Source organism: Salminus brasiliensis, chromosome 1 (assembly GCF_030463535.1).
Source record: "Salminus brasiliensis chromosome 1, fSalBra1.hap2, whole genome shotgun sequence".
Classification (NCBI taxonomy): Eukaryota; Metazoa; Chordata; class Actinopteri; order Characiformes; family Bryconidae; genus Salminus; species Salminus brasiliensis.
The window spans coordinates 58,500,782-58,524,355 of record NC_132878.1 but is presented as its reverse complement, the minus strand read 5'-3'; the positions used below and the strand labels follow the sequence as shown (position 1 = coordinate 58,524,355).

The following is a 23,574-nucleotide window of genomic DNA, read 5'->3' as shown; positions in this document are numbered from 1 at the left end:
ATTGCCTACAATTGGCCCACCATCCTAAAACTCTCCCACATTCACAATCTAGCCTATGACATTATTGTCCCAAGCCTAAGAAGTTACTTGGGCTCGCCTGGTCAATGTAATCCAAGGAAACAGCATGCATTCATGTGTTATCCAGAAACATGCACACACACTGCAGATGCTTTTGACAGATTTGTGTCTAGTGCCCCTCAGTGGTTACACTGGTAAGCACTCCATCAATGTAATGGACAAGATGTGTTTTAGAGTGACAGATCTATCAATGAATCAATGAATCAATCTATCTATCTATCTAATTATCTATCTATCTATCTATCTATCTATCTATCTATCAATGAATCAATGAATCAATCTATCTATCTATCTATCTATCTATCAATCAATCAATCAATCAATCAATCAATCTATCTATCTATCTATCTATCTATCTATCTATCTATCAATGAATCAATCTATCTATCTATCTATCTATCTATCTATCTATCAATGAATCAATTAATCAATCAATCAATCAATCAATCTATCTATCTATCTATCTATCTATGAATCAATCAATCAATCAATCAATCAATCAATCTATCTATCTATCTATCTATCTATCAATGAATCAATCAATGAATCAATCAATCAATCTATCTATCTAATTATCTATCTATCTATCTATCTATCAATGAATCAATGAATCAATCTATCTATCTATCTATCAATCAATCAATCAATCAATCAATCAATCTATCTATATATCTATCTATCTATCTATCTATCTATCTATCTATCAATAAATCAATCTATCTATCTATCTATCTATGAATCAATCAATCAATCAATCTATCTATCTATCTATCTATCTATCTATCTATCAATGAATCAATCAATGAATCAATCAATCAATCTATCTATCTATCTATCTATGAATCAATCAATCAATCAATCAATCAATCAATCTATCTATCTATCTATCTATCTATCTATCTATCTATCTATCTATCTATCAATGAATCAATCTATCTATCTATCTATCTATCTATCTATCTATCTATCCATCCATCCATCCATCCATCTATCTATCTATCTATCTATCTATCTATCTATCTATCTATCAATGAATCAATGAATCAATCAATCAATCAATCAATCTATCTATCTATCTATCTATCTATCTATCTATCTATCTATCTATCTATCAGTCTGTCTATCTGTACATATTATGAAAAAAAAATACAAACAATCAAAAAAGTGTAAATACTAAAGCCTTGGTGTCTAAATGTCTGGGCATTTGCATTTTCTGAAAGAGGTACCGTTACTTTTGGTTAGGCTATTTCAGCTGCCAGTGTCACCTAGCCAGTGTGGGTTTGCTACCGCAGCCGCTCACTGTGAGATGAGGCGCTCCTTACATCAGAAATGATTACACAGCTTCATCAGGCAAGAGCTGGACTGAGGCAAACTGTAAGTACACTTCCTTCAAATATACACTTTACTGTGTCCTCATAAGTGAAAAAGCAGAGATCAGAGATGAGTTTTTTGAGATTTGTAACCATATTGTTCTGATTATCATTTGGGTAATTGTGACAGGATTAGTGTTAACATTAGCTTGACTAGGTCAGCTAACTTAACTTATCTAGCGCTAGCGTTTCCCCTGCGTCAGAGATGTGATAGTATTATGTGATATTCTGTTATAGTTTAGAGTGAGTGTCAGATAACTTTAGATATGAATCAGGTTAATGAGTTACTCTGTCAGCTAGCCTAACCGATCTGGTGGACAAAGACAGTTTGGTCGTCTAAAGTTCAGTTGTCTAATTTGCTATGTGTGTTAGCACCATGTATTTCATGACTAGGCTAAAATTATATACATGTATATTTTATGAACTTTTTAAATTGCTTTATTGTATATGTGTACATTTCTATTATATATGCATGTTTTATTCACTTTTCTTGCATTATTGTGCATTTATGACACCTTATACATGATAATTTGTGCTGCCATACAAAATCGTGGTATATTGGTATAGTAATGATGGGGCAGGTCGGATGTCGCCCCCAAATGTCCAACAGTGATCATGTCTTTTCATACCTACATGCATCGATATCTATCTACGGATGTATTTATGTGGATGCATGTATGTATTGCCGCTGTAACGCAGCAAACATCGTCAAAATTGTAACTTTACAGGAGAGGGAAAAAACCTTCTCAACTTGTAATAGAAGTCAATGTGAAAATATTATGTTTCAGGTCATTTTTGGATCATTTCTATTGGCCCAATCGTCATGACATCGTGACACACTGTAAAGATCATAACTGGAGACCGACAGCGACGATAAACCAACATCTGGATGTAACGTATGAGCACACGATGACGTCACGTGCTTTCTTCCCGAGCTCGCGCGGCACTCGTGCAATCGACAGACTCGCCGTACATTTATCGTCATCATCATCAATCAGTGCCACCATCACTGCTCAATCACGTGCTCTTTAGACACTGACAGCGCTCTCGTGTAGCGGTTAGTGCTTTAATGTGCGCTCTGTGGTCCAATACGTGACCTCCAATAAGCGCCTCCTCCTCGTCTTCAGCGCGTGCATGCCCCCCCTTCCTTTTCCCGATAGCGAGGGGGCGTATCGCAAGCCCCCCCTCCACCCCCCCCCCTCCCCAACCGGCCACACCTGCTGCGCGCACGCTGAACGAGGCCGTACACCGGCCGGGCCTGCAGCTCTCGGTTCCGGTGTGAGGTGAAATATGCAGGGAGGGGGCGCGAGCGCGCTTCCTTCGTACTCCCCAGATCACTCCTCCCGGCGTGCACAGCGGCTCAGGTGCTCGCGTTCTAGCTAGCTATTCGGCCTGGAGCGTGAATCCCACGCGCGCCGCAACGGCCCGGATGTAGTGTAGCGCGCGCTGCCCGCCTTCAGGCTCCGTTAGCGGAGCGCAGAAACAGTGTGTTTGCGCGCGCGTGCGCGCGCGTGTGTGTATGTGCGTGTGTGAGAGAGAGAGCGAGCGAGAGAGAGAGAGATAGAGAGATCAACGGAGAGGGCTGAAAACAGGCTGGAGACGCGGAACATGGCGCACGCGAGCACGTAACGCTCCATCCTCGCTAAATCAGCGCGCGAGCAGCGGGACATGTGAGGACGGCCATCGCAGGGAACAGGTAGGGGGGTCGTATTGATGTGGATCGAGCCTGCAGCCCAGCGACAGGGCCCGTGCTGTGATTCGATGCTGCTTCCTGCACGCGCTGCACGGTATAAACGCGTAAACCGAGGAGCTCGCGCCCAATCAACGGCTTTAACGGTGCGGTCAGTGCGCTGTTTGCTGCTTCGCCTCCCAGCAGACCAGTAGTAGTCTAAGGTAGGCTGTAAACACTCCTCGTTGGGGCCGTGTCTGTGTGTGAGCAGACCGCTGTCCTTGGTGCTTTTCGACACGCGCCGCAGTCGCGCTCGAGCTGGGATAGTGTTACAGCAGTGCAGCTGAATGAAGGGAGATGAACGGTTGTTTGCAGTCAAGGCCGGGGCTCCGCTGGGGCGGTGTGCTCTTTCTCCAGCCCTGCCGTTTCGGTCTCGACACGGTCAGCTTTTACTCGAACGTAGCGAGAGCGAGTTGTTGCTGCAGGCTGGCCCAAGTTTCTGTGGCCAGGCGTGTGTGTGTGTGTGTGTGGTTTACGAGCAGGACACTGAGGCTAGCTGGGTTAATCGAGTCAGAGATGTGGACAGGAAACGCGTTCCGTCTATAGCTGAATCGTCTGATATTTCAGATGTGTCACTGACTCGTGATCGTATGTTTAGGATCTGGACTTACTGCAATAACGGTGTACATAAGACACAGTAATAATGAGAATGGCGTTATATTAACAACACTAACATTAACAACAACAACAACAACATTAGGTAGGTCTTATTATTCTGTTTGACCCCAAGAGATGATAAAATAATACCAATAAATAAATCATAACAGTTCCAGTAACAGGTATTGTGTCATGTGACATTGAGGAGCTATGATATAATTGAAATATGCTTATAATAATAATAATAATAATAACAACACTATAGCTATAATAAATAATACGTGTATCTAATGCTTCTATGTGACACAGAGGAGCTATGGTTTAATAATAATAATGATAATATAATGGTAATACTACTATTACTAATACAAATATAGCTACTAATAAGTATGTCTACTGTTTCTGTATAACATAGAGGAGATATAGTTTATTATTATTATTATTAATAATAATAATAACAACAACAATAAAAATATAACTTAGGTAATAATGTTTCTGTGTTTCAAATGTTTCTATATGTCACTAAGAAACTACATTATGATATTAATATGTTGCTAAAGTACTACTAATAAAAAATAATGCTATTACTAATAAAAATATAACTGAGGAAATAAGTATGTCTAATGTTTCTGTATGACATAGAGGAGCTACAATATAGTATTAATATTCTGCTGCTGCTGCTAATAATAATAATAATAATAATAATAATAAGCACAAGAATAAAAAGTAGGTCTAATGTTTCTATGTGATTATTTGAGAAACTATGTTTTAACAACAACACTAATCATAGCAGCATCAAAAGTTGGTCTTATGTGTCTATATGACACTATTAGATGATGACAATAACGACTACAGCAAAAAGACAAAAATTCACACCTCTAATAATAGTGTTTATACATGGCACTGTTGAAGAAACTGTGGCAGGCCTGGATGTGTTTAACTCATGCATATTATGCTCTAAACTGGTGTCATGTGTTTGGTTGCTGTGAAAAGACTTGATTGAATAACTGGCTCACAGTAGCAGCGTTTCGCTCTCCACTCTCTACATGAAAGTCAGTGCTGGTCTTGTATGAGGCGTGAAAAGCTGCTGACTGAAACACTGCTCTCTTATCCAGCCCTACAATAGCCTGTATGGAGCAAAACACAACAGCTGACAGAGGCATCGAAGCACAGGAGACCCGAGCTGTTACCTCTGTCTGTCGATGTTCAAAGTTAGCTCCATGCATTTAGCAGTGGGAGTTCTTTACTGGACTATGGAAGGGGGCTTACTTGCCAACCAAAAAGGGCTTCTTTATACCAGCAAGCTGAAGAACGCTAAAGTGGTTCTAGCCTGTACAGGTACTTCCTGTAAAAGGTGCCTCCTGATGCTGTCAGGTCTTAACAATGTTTAACAACTTTTTTTTAGGACCACAACAGTATAGTTGGATTTTCTGCACAATTCAGTGGTTGTGCTGAATGTATCCACAGTTGTTCATATGGTTTGGTGTGAAATGCACTGTTCTAGAGAAACATGTAGAGTCAGAATTGCTCACAGTCTTGGTGATGGGAGCCAGATATCCATATTTTTAATGCTTCTACAATGTACATTATATAAAGCCATTACACAACACTGTTACAGATACACTGTCCTATATCTGAGAGACTGCCTTCATACAGTTCACAATGGAAAGTACTAATGGAAAATACTACCCAGAGAGTTACCATTATCTACATTATATGTAAAACCACAGATGACACATGGTGGTTTGAGGCAGTAAATACAATGGCAGTATTTGTGTTAAAGACATCACCTAGTTCCTGTCAGCAGCAAGCGTCCTTACACTGTGAAGGACTTTATTTACATTGCACAGTTTGCATTGTAGTGGACCTTCATCCGTCTCTCTGTGAGAGCACACCGCTGCTGCTAATCACCTGTTATGTGAATCACGTGCTGTTCACCAAGCCTGAAAAATTAAAGTGTCAACAGCCAACTGATGAAACCTTTCTCAGGATGTTTTAGCAGCTAATGAACTGTGGGAGCGTTCATTCATTGCATGGGAAACTTCAATTAAACAGCCCCTCTGTTTTCCACGCTTAAGCCTACGTTCGTGCCGGACCACTTAGAGGCCTCGTCAGAGATGTTAAGTAGACCAGACTCTGAGAGATCGATCAGGATGATCCAGAGAGCAGCCATCGAAGGCATGCTAATGAGAAGGGAAGACCCAAAAGAGGGGTGGAAGAGTTAGATAAAGCGGGGGGCGAGCAGACACTGACAGCGTGAGCAGTGGCACGGCATCAGTACAGTGAAGCATGCACTAGAATAACAGGGGGGACGAGTAGACATGGCGGGTCAGCGAATCTGTTTCGGGCGACTGATTGTGCTGTGTTTATTTTGCGATTAGCATAGCCAGCTCACTGAGCTCTGTTGTGTGTGACTCGGGGTTGGAGGTTTGTAAATGTCAAGAGGGTCAGAGCACAGTGGGACCAGACCTGAGGTTTGCACATGGTGGCGGTCTGCCTGGTGGACAAAGGTTTAAATGGCAAGATGCCCTCCGAGTGGTCGGTGACGTGGTAATAGAAGCCGTACAAGGACTTCAGAGTCTTAGGATAACCTTACGGCTCTTAAACACACACACACACACACTCTGCCACAAAGTTCAAAAGTATGGAGGACAAGACATGCCAACCAAAAATATAGAAAATGAATAGACATAAATAACATAAAGCAAAAATAACAGCTGCTTTAATAGCAATAACTGTTGGACATAAAGGCATAAATAAATACATATATTTATTTATTTCTGCAATTATTAATTAATAGATTTAGGGTATTTTTGTATTTCATCCTCCATCATGCTAATTAAGTAGACTAAATCGACAGATTACCAGTTTACCGCAGTCAAGCAGTGACTTTGATTACTCTTGCTATGTTTTTGAATCACCTGACAGAAGAAGTAGATACATGTGTGTGTGCTGTGTTGATAGAGGCTATAAGCCAAGGCTATTGGCAGCCTCTGTATCACATCCACTGCATGAGATGGTCATTTACATTTACATTTAAGGCACTACTAAACACAAGTCAATAAGGTGACCACTCTGCAATTCACCCAAGTACTCTCTGAAGAGGTGGGTCATGCTTCACAAAGTGCAGTAGTGCAGCATGTGTGTATTTATGGTGTAAATGTGGTCAACATAACTGGTGGTGAGCCATCTGACTTTAGCCACCAGGCTGTAGTTCCCGTTCCACCTTAAAAAAACTGAGCAGTTGCATTCAGCCGCTTATGCAGCGTTTATGTACAGTGAGTCCAAGAAGTATTTGATCCCTTGCTGATTTTCTTCGTTGGCCCACTAATAAAGACATGATCATTCTATACTTTTAATGGTAGATGTATTCTTACATGGAGAGACAGAATATTAAAAAGAAAATCCAGAAAATAAATCTAAGGAATATATATTAATTGATTTGTATTTCATGGAGTGAAATAAGTATTTGATCCCTTAGTATTCATTAGCAGTTCTGGCTTTTACAGACCAGTTAGACACTCCCAATCAACTTGTTACCTGACCTGAAGCCACCTGTTCTCACTAATCACTTGTGTGAAAAACACCTGTCCACAGAATCAGACAGATCACACAGATTTCAAGTCTCCAACATGGGTAAAACCAAAGAGCTGTCACAGGACCTCAGAGTCAGAATTGTTGACCTTCACAAAGCTGGAATGGGCTACAAAAAGATTAGTAAGGTGTTGGATGTGAAAGTAACAACTATTGGTGCAATTATCAGAAAGTTTAAAGAGTATAACATGACAATCAACAGACCTCGGCCCGGTGCTCCAAAGAAGATTTCGCCTCGTGGGGTGGCAATGATGCTGAGAACAGTCAGAAATCGTCCTGCAACCACTCGGCAGGAGTTAGCAAATGACCTGAAGGCAGCTGGGACCACAGTTTGCAAGGAAACAATTGGCAACACTTTGCGCAACAATGGATTCACATCCTGCAGTGCCCGAAAGGTACCCCTGCTGAAGAGAGCACATGTGGAGGCGCGCCTCAAGTATGCCAATGATCATTTGAAAGATGAACCAAGTTATTGGGAGAAGGTTTTGTGGTCAGACGAGACCAAAATTGAACTTTTTGGCCTCAACTCCACCCGCCATGTGTGGAGGAAGAAAAATGCTGCCTATGACCCCAAGAACACTGTGCCCACCGTCAAGCATGGAGGTGGAAGCATAATGTTTTGGGGGTGTTTCTCTGCCAAGGGTACAGGGCTACTTCACCGCATCACTGGGAAGATGGATGGAGCCATGTACCGCACAATCCTGAGGGACAACCTCCTCCCCTCTGCCAGGGATCTGAAAATGGGCCGTGGTTGGGTCTTCCAACATGATAACGACCCTAAACATACAGCAAAGGCAACAAAGGATTGGCTCAAGAAAAATCACATTAAGGTCATGGAGTGGCCCAGCCAGTCGCCAGACCTCAATCCGATCGAAAATCTATGGAGGGAGCTGAAGGTCAGAGTTGCCAAGCGACAGCCCACCAACCTTCATGATTTAGAGAGGATCTGCAAAGAAGAGTGGGCCAAAATTCCCCCTGGTGTGTGTGCTAAACTTGTGGTTAACTACAACAAACGTCTCACCGCTGTGCTTGCAAACAAAGGCTTTGCCACTAAGTATTGAGTGTGTTTGGCAAGAGGGATCAAATACTTATTTTCCTCATTGAAATACAAATTAATTAAAATATATTCTTTAAAATTATATTCTGGATTTTTGTCTTGATATTCTGTCTCTCCATGTTAGAATATATCTACCATTAAAAGTGCAGAAGGATAGTGTCTTTATTAGTGGGCAAACAAAGAAAATCAGCAAGGGATCAAATACTTCTTGGACTCACTGTACCTGCTTCTCTATTTAAGATGGAATGGAAAATCCCAATAAGAGGCTTCAGTCTTCAGCTTCAGAATGAAAAAGGTTGCTGGTGGTCTGGTTAATAACCATTCATGTTGAAGTGATTATGACTACAGTAATGAGTTCCTCAGTACGTTGCTCCAAGTTTCCCCTTGCCCCATAGCTGCTTGAACTCGCACTCTGTTCGTTTGATTAGTCAGCTGTATTCATTTGTCCTGATACCTGATATTACTTGGTATAATACAGTCATTTGTGCAAAGCTGTGTTGTACCACTACTGTGCTGCATAAACAGGATCTGGACTGGATAAACAACATTTTCTTTTGCCCTTTAACAGTGGATTTTGTGCAGTCATGGTTCAGAATGAGTAGAGTTGAGGAGTCTGAACTGACTCCACAGCACCCGGATTGTGCATCACTCTGTATCCCCCCAGAGCTCAGTCAGAAAGAAGCACATTCCATCCACCTGCAGTTTAGTTGTGCCTGGATCGGCTTTTGCGCCCCGCCTTTGACCAAGAGCTTGTTAGCATTCAGTGAGTGTTGCACATGTTCAAATTTCTGTGCACCGTCACACGTCTTTAGTTTTGACTTAGGACAAAATATGGAAATAAATTAATAGAGGGTGAAATTACATGTGTAGTTGATTTTCTAAGCATGTGTGAGTTCACATCCTCTACAGATACACACTCCTGCACATTCTACATGAAGAGTTGCTGTTTATTTACCGAATTCAGCATCGTTCAGTCTTTTTATTTACTTTTTTACCTGTTTTGAATCTGGTCATTGTTCTTTCCATTGTGAGCGGACCAATAGAAAAATCTGTTTTTCATCGACTTCCATTGAAAGTTAAGGTTTTCCCCTTCTTCTGTAGAGTTGTAGAGTGTCACACTGTATCTATTGTTCCACACAAAAAAATAAATTTTGGTAATGCAGGAGGATCATTGAGAGTTTCATCGCCATAGTGTTGTTGCATATAGCCTGGATGTCTGTATCTCAGTTTGCTAGCACCATATATGTTGAGGCAGACCTTTGATGTCTGTCAAAGAGTGCTGTTGCCAGGACATAATTGACCTGTTATCTTGACTGTTGCCATGCCAATGCTATAGACAACAGTGCCAGATCGAGTGAGTTTAAGTGGCCTGAGACACTTTCAATAGTTATATATATATATATATATATATATATATATATATATATATATATATATATATATATATATAATTAATGAAAGTTTCTCAGGCACCTTAAACTATAAAATATATATATATATTAAATATATATATGTGTTCAATGAAATGTGTTTTTGTCTCTAAAAGTAGCAAAACTAAATGTTGTCCAGTATGTAAAGGCCTTCAGGCATCACTGCCATTCAATTACATATCTGTGTCCGAGACTGATTAGATCAGCTAGCTGTGTTCTAGATTGCAGCACAAAGCCAAAGTCGTTTGGTATCCCATAGAGCAACTGCATTATATGGTAGTTTTCATTTCTAAGTCACCCCACCATATTTTCACAAATGTAGGTCACTTGAGAATGCGTGCTGTTTGTATCCCTGTGTAGTGCGACTTTAAGCACTCCTCCTCTGGTTTAGATTTTACCAACAAGAACATTCATGCTTGTGGGTTGGATTTCCAGCACTGTCCTAACCTACATAAAGTTAACAGCCTAGGTTATAACATTTGCATGATGCTACAGTCTACACCTGATTGCTGAAATGTGCCTGTGTCATACACTGATGTTTTAGTTTGTTTGGATGGAGAACCACAATAAAATCACTTGATCCGTCAACAAGACAATGAAAGATACCACACCACTCATCATGTGATGGAGTGGGTTGAGGAGCGAAGAAGTGGAAGGTGATGTCATGGCAGTCTAACACAATCACCAGATTTAAATAGCACTGACAACTGGGTTGGGGAATGACTGAAGAAGACAAATCCAACCGTAGGAGGCCTGTGGGCCGAGTATCCCTTACTACGTATACTTAAAGTTTTATTCAGTGTTTTATTTTATTAAATAAACTTGATAATGTAATTTTATTAAGTAAACGTGAGCAAAGGCCAAGTGTATTTCCCAAGTCTACAATATGTATACAAATATGAATTTACTGGTAGTTTACATTTACAGTTACATTCACATTGAAAGCATTTAGCAGACACTTTTATCCAGAGCGACTTCCACCAGTGCTTCACTGTTTACTCAGAAAATACCCGTAACTAGGGTTCAAACGATACCTCTAAGCTTAGATACTACTAAATACAGAAGTCAGACAATACTCAGCACTACACTTTGCCCAAGTACTCTCGGAAGATGTGAGTCTGTAGTCTGCGCTTTAACACAACAAGAGCCGTTCGGACACCCAGGGGAAGGTCGTTCCACCACTTCGGTGCCAGGACAGAAAAAAGCCTGGACGCTTGTCTTCCGGGGATCTTAAGAGATGGCGGGTCAAGCCGAGCCGTACTTAAAGCTTGAAGGGCTCTTGGTGCAGATTGACTTTTGACCACTGTCATCAAGTACGGAGGGGCTGGTCCATTCTTAGCTTTGTAGGCCAGCATCAGGGTTTTGAATCTGATGTGGGCAGCTACAGGACGCCAGTGAAGAGAATGCGGCAAAGGGAATTGCATGGCTGAAACTGTACTATTTACTATTACTATTAAAATGTACTATTTAAGTACTTAATTGGCACACTTTTTAGTTAATAACAGTATACCTTTAGTAAAAGAGTAGTAAGTAACTTTGAGTACACAACTAGTTTACATCCATCTTATACGCTTCTTCTTGAGGCACCCACACCTAGAGGCAATTTAGCATGGGCAGGGGTGAGCCGGAGTGCCTGATGAAGGCCCCTGTGGACAAAGGGAGAACATGGAGCTGTGCAGCAGACACACTCACAACTGTGCTTAAATTGTACTTACAGGTACTCTAGTTATGATTAGTTATAGACTTTTATGAAAGTACACTTTTAAGTATACTCCCTGTAAACTGCTAGTTCAGCAGTTTATATACTGCAAATATGCTGCTTTTGTTAAAGTGAACTTGACATAATACTTATAGTTTACTACTTAGATTTTATTTTTTCCATTTAGATATTATTTTCTTGTATTTGAAATATACCTTTTTACTTATGTATAAATAAAAAAATCAAACAAATACTGTATTTAATGCCAAAATATAAGAACATAAACAACCTAAGTCGACAAATACACAGTTTTTCTCATGCTGCCTTTTCGAAATCAGTCCCAACCCAAACCACAAGTCAAAACTTTACATATATGGCAAGTTTTACAACAATATGGCACTTTTTAAAATGTTTAATCTTTACTGTGTACTTAGCTCAGTAAAAGCCAAGTATAGTGAAGTATAATTTAAGTTTAATTTAATTTGTATCTCTGATAAGTATATAAGAGGTCAACTGAGAGCATACTCACTAGCAGTTTTTGTAAGTGATGTGCAATATTGCAGTATGTTTCTCAGCCAAACAACGTTTTTCAAGAATACCTGAAGCAGCACACTCGGACCCCATGACTTCAGGTTCTTTCAGTTGAAATGAGAATGTAAAGATATTATCATGCCCTTCTCACTGAAATATATCTTAGCTTAAAGCGTAAAGGTTCAACCTTTGCGTGAATTGCTATTGTTCTGGCGTAGTAACTCCTGTATGCTGATTATGTTTCTCACTTAATCTTCACACACTGTAGAACACGGCGTATGCAGATGGTTATGTAGATGGCTCAGTGCAACAAGGCGTACGCCACGCCATTGTGCAACATGGAAATGAGTTTTGCACCGTATAATTAGTCTGCTTTTGTTCATCTCTGCGCCAGTGAGTAATCTCTCCACCTGTATTTAAAGCCTCTGTCAGGAATCGCTGCACCTGGCAGTTTCGAATCACGTCGGCACCCCGGCTAAAACTTAAATTAGGTATATGGGCCATTCTGTCTGCAAGTCGGCTCCAGTCCTGAAGCAGCTGTGATAGTGTTTTGGTAATTGCAGAGGTTTGAATACTTCAGACTTGGAGTCAGGCTTATGTAGATTAGGATTACTTCAGGTTTGGAGAAACTGTAGATGTTTCTTTTTACTGTTGGATTCAATTCAGGTGTATTTGGAGTTATTTGTACAGCATGGTCATTGTCACAAAGCAGGAATCTGGGTGCAAGCCCCAGTGAACTAGCTCAGAGAGACAGTGGTGAGGAAAAGCTCTTTAAGAGCAAGAGGAAGGGAGACTCAGCAGGGGATTCTGTGCTCCTGTTGTCAGCTCCGGACAGCAAAACAGTAAGAGCAAATGACTGATGAATTTTGAAGAAAGGCATTCAGTTTAGATAGTCTTAGATGAATTTCAGTCTCAAATTTCAGTCTGACCTCGAAAATAAATTGCTGTGAACTCTGCAAATTCATAACAGATTGCTTATTAGGGTCAGAGAGCTCTCATTTTCCCCCCCAACATGCTTCAAACGTTCCTTCTGATGGCTGTGCGCATGTCAAGAGCATTCCCAGTCAAAGGACAGATTTAGATCTTACAGACCCAGATACAGCGGACGGCAGTCCAGACCTGGCCTGGCCAGCTTCAAGCTCTTGCCATTTCAGGCCCGTTTCTGGTAATCTCCCGCCATCCCTACCATCCCTTCAATCTTTCCCCCGGTGGGCCTGGCACCTTAAGCACACCATAAACAAAAGCCTAAATTTGAAACCGGCTCTCAGTCTGAAGATAGTTGACCGAAACACACTGTTAAGAGAGATTAGGTTTGCAAAGAGTAACCGAATCAGTCTTTGACATGGATATTGGTCTGGGAGAAAAGCAGCACACTCATTGGCCGTCCAAATTGGGTTTGACGCTGCTGCCCTGTTTCATTTGATTCCTCTGCTCTTCTTTATCCAATAAAAGCTCCGGAAGAGATGAGTCAGCTGAAACGTCATTGGCTGTGCCACTCTTCATCATATGCTGGGGGCTTCAGAAGTCTTCTTCCACAACCTGTGCAGGAAGCTGAGCATTTAGAAGGATCTCCACATCATGGCAGCAGATTGGTTCTGATGTGCAGTCCAGGGCAGGAGAACTAGTCGTGGTCTTGCACTGTGGCATTTTCTCCTCGTCCGGTAGGCTCTCGATGACACATGTGCAAGTGAATGCTGCATCAGTTGACAATTACAGTAAGTGTTACACAATTATGTTACGCAATGTCTTCCGAGTACAGCTTTCTAAACCTGACAGTGCAGAGTCATGTTCTTCTGCCAACTTACTACTGCTTTTTTTATTTTGTTTTTTTAGTACTGCCCTCAGACATAGGTGTTTACAGTGGTATGCAGAAGTCAGGGCACCTTTGGTCAAAATATACTCTATGGACAAAAGTATTGGGACACCTCCTCGTTCCTGCTCTTCCAAAATCAAGGGTATTAAAAAAAAGAGCTTATCCTGTTTTTGTTGGAGTAACTGTCTCAACTGTCCAGAGAAGACTTTCTACTACCTTTTGGAGCACTGCTGTAAGAATTTGATTGTATTCAGCGACAAGTACGTTAATGAGGTTGTTGGATGATCACCACCCTTCCTTATCCCCAAATCATCCATCCAAATCATGATCTCAAATCATCCCAAAAGTATTGAAAGGGGGCATCTTGAGTGCATTTTATTAGAAAAGGTGTCCACAAACATTTGGTCATACAGTGTATATTACTGTGAATACTGTAAATAAGCTAGTAAAAGATGAGCTGAATTCCCAAAAACAAAAGCAAAACTTTTACAGTTTAAAAAAGAAAAAGAAAAGAGACTGAAGCAAATATTCGTTCACCCTGCATGTTCAATAGTAAAAAACATCACCTTTGGCAAGGATCACAACTTTGTTTAAAAATATTACCTAAGAGTCTTTCAGTTACTCTTTTGGGGATTTTCTCTAATTGTTACTTGCAAATGGCTTCTATTGAGCAGTTTTTACGTGCAGGTTTTTTAAGGTTTGTCCACAGATGTTGGGGGACTGTTAGGGTCATGACACAACTTAACTTAAGCTTGTGCCTCTGATGAAAGTCTATTTTGGATTTTGATCATTACCATGCTGTAGAAGGCATCCTCTTTCAAATCCAGTCTTCCCTCTGCCAGTGAAAGGTTCTCTGTGCTTGACCGACCCATCCCTGTGTTCAGCAGTTGAAGACGTCTTCTTAATTTCTGCACCCAAAGTCTGCTTTGTGGGCATCAGTTATTTAAATTTTCAGAGTGCTGGGCAGCTGCTCAAAGGATCCCATGGCTGCTGATTGTTGGGACAAGGTTTGAGATGTATTTGTGTATTTAAAAAGCTTTTGAAATCTCATGGTACATTATTTTAATACACTTGTCTTGCATGTTGACATGTTGAAATCAGTGTAATCAATTCACCTTACATTTACGGCATTTAGCAGACACTCTTATCCACTCTTATCTACTCACTTAGGCAGACTTTTACATATCACTGTAAATACAAATGTGAACTGATGATGGTGGCAAAAGACTTTAGGCATCTTTCACATCTTTCGTTATTTTAATATTTCAGATATAACGACACACTTTTGTACTTATTTTTACACAAATACAGAAGTAATATTCACCACACAACCCATCTACTAAGAGTGACCCAGTAACCCCGATCCAGTCATCATCATAACTGTATGTTGGTTCAAAGATTTATTAAGCTGGACATGGGATTTTCTCTGCAGCTGTAGTTGAAGCCCTGAGCCACTGTGCTGTCTAAAGGTCCCTTTGGATTTAGTTTTGGATTTCCAATTACACTTTGATCACTGCTTTTTGCACTGCTGACTGAGAGTTTGATTCAAAAGCTTGAACTTTGAGCATGCAGAACAGAAACGTCCTGCTCTTCTGAAGTCAAAATAAAAAACAATGGTATATTATAAACACACACATTATAAATATATTAAATAGCACTTCATTATCTAATGGACTGTGTACAACAAAAAAACATGTAAAAAGAAAGAAAAATAAATTAGTCAATAAACAATATGTATATGCAAAATAAAAAGGCTAAACAAAACAACATAAACTGCTCCAGAGACTCAGCCAGAACATTAACACCACTGACAGGTGAAGTGAAAGACATTGATTGTCTTCATCTACAGTGGCATCAGTCAAGGGGTGGATATATAAGGCAGCAATTGAACAGTCAGGTCCTGGAGGTGTTGTGTTAGGAGCAAGAAAATCGGGTAAACATAAGAATTGTGTTGGGTCTAATTGTGACAGCTGGGTCAGAACATCTCCAAACCAGCAAACAGGTCTGGTTAGGTGTTCTCTGTATGAAGTTGCAAGAACCCTTTGGTACCACCTGTGACCCAGTGACAGGGTTGTGGGCGTCTAAGGCTAAGGTCAGTCTGCAGTGGCGGGTTGTGTTAATGTTGTGGCTAATCAATGAACATGTGTATGTGTGTGAATGAAATTTGTTCAACTGATTAGTTAGATAGAGAGGGCCTACTGACTGAGCAAGCAAAAGGGCACAGTTCCAATGGTGCAGAGGCGGAGAACTTCAGTGTTTTTATTAAGTAGTTAAGAGTGTTAGGAGGGGTTAAGTCCATACAGTGCTTTGTATGTAATGAGGAGAAGTTTTAGACTGAATGTGAGAAGGTATGGGACGCCAGTGTGACTGGTAGAGACTTGGGGTGATATTAGCAAATATCCTAGTATGAGTGATTCTGGATGCACTTTTATTCATTAATAATGGATAATTATGGTGGTAATACATTTCTGAAAGGAACATAGGGTCCACAATGACGCCTAGAATATGAACTGAATCCGGTATCTATCAACACCCATATAATTCCATTATCAGCATGCATCCCTAGTTTTTAGACATTACATTACAGTAGTTATTCATTATTTACTGCTTCCTTTGGTGATCATGCATAATTTGTTTGGAATTTTATGCATACTTATTATGCAAAATGGATGTGTTCATACACATAAAGAAACACACAGGCACATCCATTGCCCATATTCCCATCTCTAACCATGTCTTCAGAGTAAGAGTCATCTTCACATTCAAGCCTGCTCTGAGGCAATGTTTAGTGTTAGCTGAAGAGAGTCTATGCTGGCCTAAATCTGGATCTCGCTCTTCTCTCCTGACCATCGGCTAGATTTGCCACTCTGATGGGATGAGTAATGTGTCAGATCAGAAACCAATGGACCTGCATGGAGGAGAGTAACTATTAGAGCCGCTTCAGTAGTGATGCAGTGTAGTGCGTAGCACTGCCCGTTTGCTACACTTGACACTCGGGCCTATTGCTAATGTCACATGGCTGTATGTACAGATGCAGTGTCTCACCAGATTAAGCCAGTCATCAAGTAACTCATTTAGGCACTATAGAGCAAGGGGGCTTGAAAGGGCAGGAAATGACTCTAAAAGACAAGTATGGATTGACAGTGCTCATCACAATTCAGGCTCAAGCTGCCGTTTGGTCCTTGGGGTTGCTAATCGGTACCCTTTTATCCCTACACACTGAGTGAGGGATGTGAGCTAAGGGAACTGCAGTTGATGAAACACCTTTGAATACTAGCTGAATGCCTCGCAACAGCATCATCAAACACAAAGGAACACGGGCTCTTCAAGAGAATGCAATGACTGATGGGAAAATTTACCTGAAGCTTCTTGTGAATTGACGAACCGTTCACAACTCTTCCCTCTGTGAAGGTTTTCAGTCCCTGTGGTTTGGAGCTATACATGTCATAATACCCTTTGTAGTGCACTTAGTAGGGAACTGCTTGTGCGATTGGAATGCCCCTTCAGTCTTGCTTAAGTCTTGTGGTGCTACAGTGGTGTGAGGAAAGTATACCACATACACTTGGATTTGTTTTTATTCAGTATCACGACATAGATGTTTAGCTATGCTCACACAGCCTGTACAGTGTCCATAGAAAAAGCATTGCCACTTGAAGGGGACGCTCTTGAACAGTCTTGCATGAGCCTAAGATCTTCCTGCCCAATGTATGAACTTAATTCAGGCATGCCACACTTTTGCAATCAGTCAAAAAGAATAGTCAGCGTGAAAGCAACTTATTTGGATTTCATTGGAATGACATTTTCTTTGGGTTTTAATAAATATATTTAATCAGTAAGGTGTTTTTTCATAAATTGATGCTCATCTCAACTCGGTATTTAAGGACAAAAAAAATTAATATAATTTTAATTATGGTGGTAATACATTTCTAAAAGGAACATTGGGTCCACATTAACACCTAGAATATGAACAGAATTAGATATCTATCTGATTCCAGTATCAGCATGCATCCCTAGTTTTTAGAAATTACAGTAGTTATTCATTATTTACTGCTTCTTTTGGTGATCATGCATAATTTGTTTGGAGTTTTATGCGTAATTAATCAGTTTTGCAAATTGGATTTGTTCATACACATAAAGAAACACACAGACACACTGACACACTGACTTCAGTCATAACCCCATGCCCACATTCCCATCTCTAACCATGTGTTCAGAGCAAGACATTTATTAAACATTGAGCTGTGTTCTCTAAAGTGATGGAGCTCTATACAATACTTTTGGGATGAATTGGCATGAAGTTTGTGATCCAGAACTAATCACCCAATATCCACTAATATCTAGTGTACAGACTTCCCCTTTTCCCCTGAACTACCCCTTACCCTAAACCTAACCCTAACCTTTAAGATCCTTGACCTTGTCAGAATGTTGGCCCTGCTTTTCTCTGGTTTTCATTACAAGCATAAAATAAGATGCACAGGCGTGACAATTAGACTATTTTTGACTATTATGCACTACAACAGTCACAGATGGGTTTGTGAGAAGACTGGAAGAACAAAGAGTCTGTGCTGATTTTCAAAACAGCATGAACACACTTCATGGCTGCAAATCTCTGAGAAACTCGCATGTTCAGGCGCAATAAAGAACATCAAGCGATCAACTTCTTCTGTGAGATATTTGTAAGTTTGTAACTGAGAAGCAGTCTGATCAAAGATTGAGGACAATCCACGCATAATCAGATATTTTTAGAAACTCTGTGTTTTGGCCCAATGTACACATGAACATTTCATATTAGGTGACTGAAAACGGAGGTCTTTAACAGTTTTAAACAACTCCTGTAACAGTGTTTTCATAATTGACACATTCTTTTGCTAAATTAGAAGATTTCTTTCTGGTACTAGGGCTGCATCGGTATGGAATTTTCATGGTATGATAATTATCTTGAAAAATATCACAGTTTCACGGTATCACAGTTTATTTCCAGTGTATATTTATTTTCAATATGGATTAATCTGCTGTCTGTTATTTTCATTATTCATTAATTGATTGATTGTATTTTTTTTATTGCTCTGGTCGTAAACTGGTAGTAAACAGATGTACATGGTATGATAACCATCCGTTTTCAATCCAGTACCTAAAACTGGTATAGCACTGCAACCCCATCTGGTACATACCTCACACAGTTAAATAATGGTCTTGTTAGAAATTGTGCTTTAGATCCACACTGTATTTAGGTCTGTTTTGGTCATTACACTTGTTTCTTGGAGAATGTTTCTTGACATTAAACTTTGTGAGGTGTTAGTGCCTCCGGCTGGACTGGCAGGATCATGTGGGTGTTGAAAAATAGCATTGGAAAAGCATGACATATTTCCACCATGATATCGTTCTGCAGTTATAGGCGCTAGTGCTAGCATTTGTTTTGCACCTTGCTGAGAACTCTCATTATTAAATGCTATTTCTCATAAGTAGGTGACAGTATAACTAGATGATTATTTTGTCTCTGAATGTTTCTAAAAGTTTCTTATGTGAACGCCCTCTGTTGATGATACATAAATAATAACACATTACCAATATCAAATTACATTACATTACAAAATAATGCATATGTGCATGTTTGTAGATTTTTTTTATACCTCGGCCAGTATAAAAGAATTTGTTTCCAAAAGACAAACGTCTGGGGTTTGTACCTCTGAGAACCCCCCACTGAAATTAATAAAGTCTGATGTTAATAAATGACCAAGTCCTAAACTCCCTCATTGATTTTAGATCATTACATTTATCATTTACATTTACATTTATTACTTATCATTATTTACTATTTTTTCAGAATTTACAAGAGCTCTAGACTAATTGACAAATGGGGAGCTGTAATTAAAGGTATTAATGACAAGGATGAAAGCTTGCTTCATATTAATCACCCATATCTGTGTCTGTACTGTGACTGTGCTAAAGGGACTACAGTACTAAAGCATGTGTGTTGCCGTATGCTCTTACAGTATGTACACACAGAAGTATTTCCAGAATGTGTGTGCAGTGTGTATGAGCTGAGTGCGTTTGTTGATGATGGTGCTGGCGAGTGCGTGTTGGGTGAACATGCATACACTATGTAGGCCAAATGCTTTGAGCAAAATGAGACTTGACGAGCTCCACTCCAGGCTAGGTACCCATGGCAGATGGGTTGTATGCAATTAAATGTATAAATAGCAGAATGCTCAGAGAGAGAGAGGGAAAGATTGTGGGCGCAGATAATGGAGGAATGAGAGAAACAGTAGCGGTGGACGGGAGTGCAGAGTGTGAAAGCTACTGAAATAGGTTTGGAGAAAAATAGTGACTACCCCTGTACCATATGATGCACTCTTTGCTCCTGCAAGTCATGTTGCATGCATAGATACAAACCTCCTTCCTGTTCTTCTAGCATAATCGTGGTGCGTAATCACACCACCACCTCCTTATCACCACCTATGAAGTGTGAAATCATGTTAGACCATCTCTACAGCTGTCAATGTTATCCACAGGTTGGTCTGTCATTTTGGCCTTTTGTCCCAGTGGTAACCTCTGGGTTTCTGTACTGCTGCTGTGGCAGGCAGGGCTCTACCTCTACAAGTTTAAAGATGGAGGTGGGGAGAAGGGTTCTTTGAGGCCATACCATTTTTGGTTACCTAAAGAACATTTCCCTGCAGAACATAGACCCACTATTCCGAGGTTCATTAGGTCAACATACGTGGTTCTTCTATGGCAGCACTCCATGGAGCCCTTAGAGCTTTCTGCTTTGCCAACATATCCACTTCAACTCAAGAAGGGCTTGTTATATTAAATGATTACCAAGATCAGGTGTGTTGGGCCACTGTAGAAACAGGTAGAGAAAATGTAGTGTGGCTCAGTTCTTTAAACAGATGACCAGATGTCCAAGCAAGCTACTTTACAGTACAGCCATTACACTTTTACACACAGTTGTGTGTGAATCTTCACAGGAAAGCTCGTCCAAAAGAAGGAGACACTCTGGACCAGTCAAACATGAGGTCACCTTCCCCAATGCCGAGCATCTGCTGGAGGGCTACAAGACCTTGCAGCATTGAACTGTGGAGCAGTGGAACTGTGTTCTCTAGAGTGATGGAGCTCCATCTAACACCTCTAGGATGAGTTGAAATGGTGTTTGTAATCCAGAACTGATCGTCCAACATCAGTACCCGTCCTCACTTATGCTCTTGTGACTGATTGGAATCAAATCCTCACAGCAGTGTCCCAACATCTCGTGTAAAGCTTTTAAAGTTTTGTGGGGGGGTTCCCAATACACAGTGTCATATGAAATGTGGTCCAAGAAAGTACAACCGATGAACTGGGACTTAAAGGTTTTGCTTCTAACTTAGCGGTGTAAGATATCCCATGACACCTTGAGAGGTATTCTGAAGTCTGTGCTTAACGGGTCTGCATAACTACATAATATTAAGCAGATGGTTCTAATGTTATGGCTGATTAATGTTATGGTGTATGTGGCCTATATTTTGCAGGGTCTTCGTCATATGGTTCTTTTTCTGATTGGGTCAGACGAGGTTGGAAGCAAATGTGTTGATGGTTATTTGTTTTGCTCGAAAGCTGTAGAAGTGCCTGGCATTCAAGGTCACCTCAAGTCTGCTTTAGTTTTATTCTGTAGGAGAGGAAGAAGTCTGCATAACCCTTTGAGCAATTAGGAGGATTTTATCTTCTCTGAAGTGTTTTCACAAATACTGAACCATTTCCTGCTCACTTGCTTCTGGGTCAGTGGGGTTAACCCCAGTATGGCACATGCATTAAGTAGGCCACCACGCAGCCAGTTAGCATGCATGCAGTATACATGACTCTGCGTATGGGAAAGGGACCGCCTAAAGATGGGACATGGAAACAGTGCTGTAAAATTCTGCCAAGAGAGAAACAGAGTGAAGCAATAAAAGGGAGGCTTTTATTTATTCATTTGCAGGGATGCACCGCTCCGATACTAGGATCAGATATTGGTCCCTATACTAACAAAATTAGCTGGATCAGGTATCGGATAATTGGTCTATTCCCATTCACGGAACCTGATTTTTGCACCCCTGGTATTCTAGGCTTCATAACCCAGGATCAGAGTAACCTACAGACATCATATGCACATCATAGCAAACAAGTAAGCAAGGCTCCCCCTATCTAACCAGCATTCTCCCCTCGACTCAGCGAGTAATCCAGCTCATCTTCCATATAAGGAGAACCAAGAACAGAGGAGCTGCTAGCTCTTCTTTAGCTTTAAATGTCAGAAAAGAAAGTCACTGCCAAGGTCCAGCACAGTTATTCATTTTAGTAACAATAAACAGAAATTTGATTCATTTATATTTGTGTTCATTTGTTCTAGTTTGTTTTACAAATTTAGTAAAGTAATGTTTACGTCAATCCCCAAGGCCTTAACTTGGCCCAGATGGTCATGTGTCAGATCATGGCTTATTAATTCAACAATGGTATCGGATTGGCATTGAGTATCAGCCGGTATGCAAAGTTAACGTGTCTGTATCAATATCGGAACAGAAAAATATGGATCGGTGCATCCCTGTTCATTTGTTAGATTTGGCCTGTTGCTTACCAGTTACAGTTCAGCCTTAGTCACAGTTATCTCTGGCTACAACAACAGCATGTTGTAAATTGTAGGTTATTTCTCTCAGTGAACTTGTGGATATTCAGTCAGTCTGCACACACAGACAGTCTGGAGACTGCATTATGATCTTTCTCGATTTTTATTGTTTGTTGTAAGCCAGTTAGCCCTCTCAGCTGAGAGGAGCTGGCATAAATCACCCACTGCCTCGACCACAGCAGGTATATACAGTGTTAGGCCAAAACCTAAATGCCGCAATCCACTGTAGCGAGCATGTCATTATCTTACATGATTATGCTCACTTTATATTTTGCTGTTTTACGGTAGTTGTGCCAGCCAGCCAGCTAATTGCTAATTAACTCCAAGTTAAGCGCAGCTCCACCTAGATATTACCCTATTGTTGTCAACCATGGCAGTTCTGCACTTTTCTTATGCTGAAGCTGGCTGTGGAACACTGTGCTCTCTCCGGTATTAAAATATACAAAACATGTGTTTTTACTGTTTATGGGTTGCAAAGTTAGCGAACGTTAGCATGCTAACAGCACCAGAATAGAGGACTTTTTGGGTACCAGGTTTTCACTCCAGCCCAGGTCCATGCCCATTTCGCAAGGTGACTCAATCTGCCTTAACTCATCTGTTTGCCTTATGTTTACAGATATGTTCACGGGCCGCTTCATGGGAGTCTTTTTTTGGGAGTCTTTTTTTTCAAGAGTCATTTTTGCTGCTTGATCTGCGCTGTTCTCATTTGTCATGACATATCTACCTGAGGCAGATTATATCTACCTAATATCATTATTCTGTTATTTTGAATTCACTGAGTGTAGTATTATTATTATTACACTGAGGGGATCATTGACTTCTGATGAAAAACAAAGTTTCAAAGGACAGAGCCAGATGCTACATGCAGCAAATGCAGTGTTTAAAATCGAGGAGCTTAATATGGGGATAGCGTAATAGCTCAACCCAACTGAAGTTTACTCATATTTAAATATAATGTGATGTCAAACCTTAGCTAGATTAGTTATATGCTTGCTAGCATACTTGCGCTCCAAACTACACAAAAGCAAAGGTTTTGGCCTTTCT

At 40.5% G+C, this 23,574-nt stretch overlaps 1 protein-coding gene across 3 annotated transcripts in view; it reads left to right on the top strand.

Annotated features, from left to right (window-relative positions):
* The first annotated feature begins 2,690 nt into the window (after positions 1-2,690).
* The window catches only part of pak5 (p21 protein (Cdc42/Rac)-activated kinase 5), an 84,390-nt gene continuing 63,506 nt past the window's right edge, over positions 2,691-23,574 (top strand). For all 3 annotated transcript variants that reach the window (XM_072683359.1, XM_072683373.1, XM_072683366.1), the window contains exon 1: positions 2,691-3,144. The gene's annotated coding sequence lies outside the window, so the exon portion shown is untranslated. The remainder of the gene's footprint in view (positions 3,145-23,574) is intronic.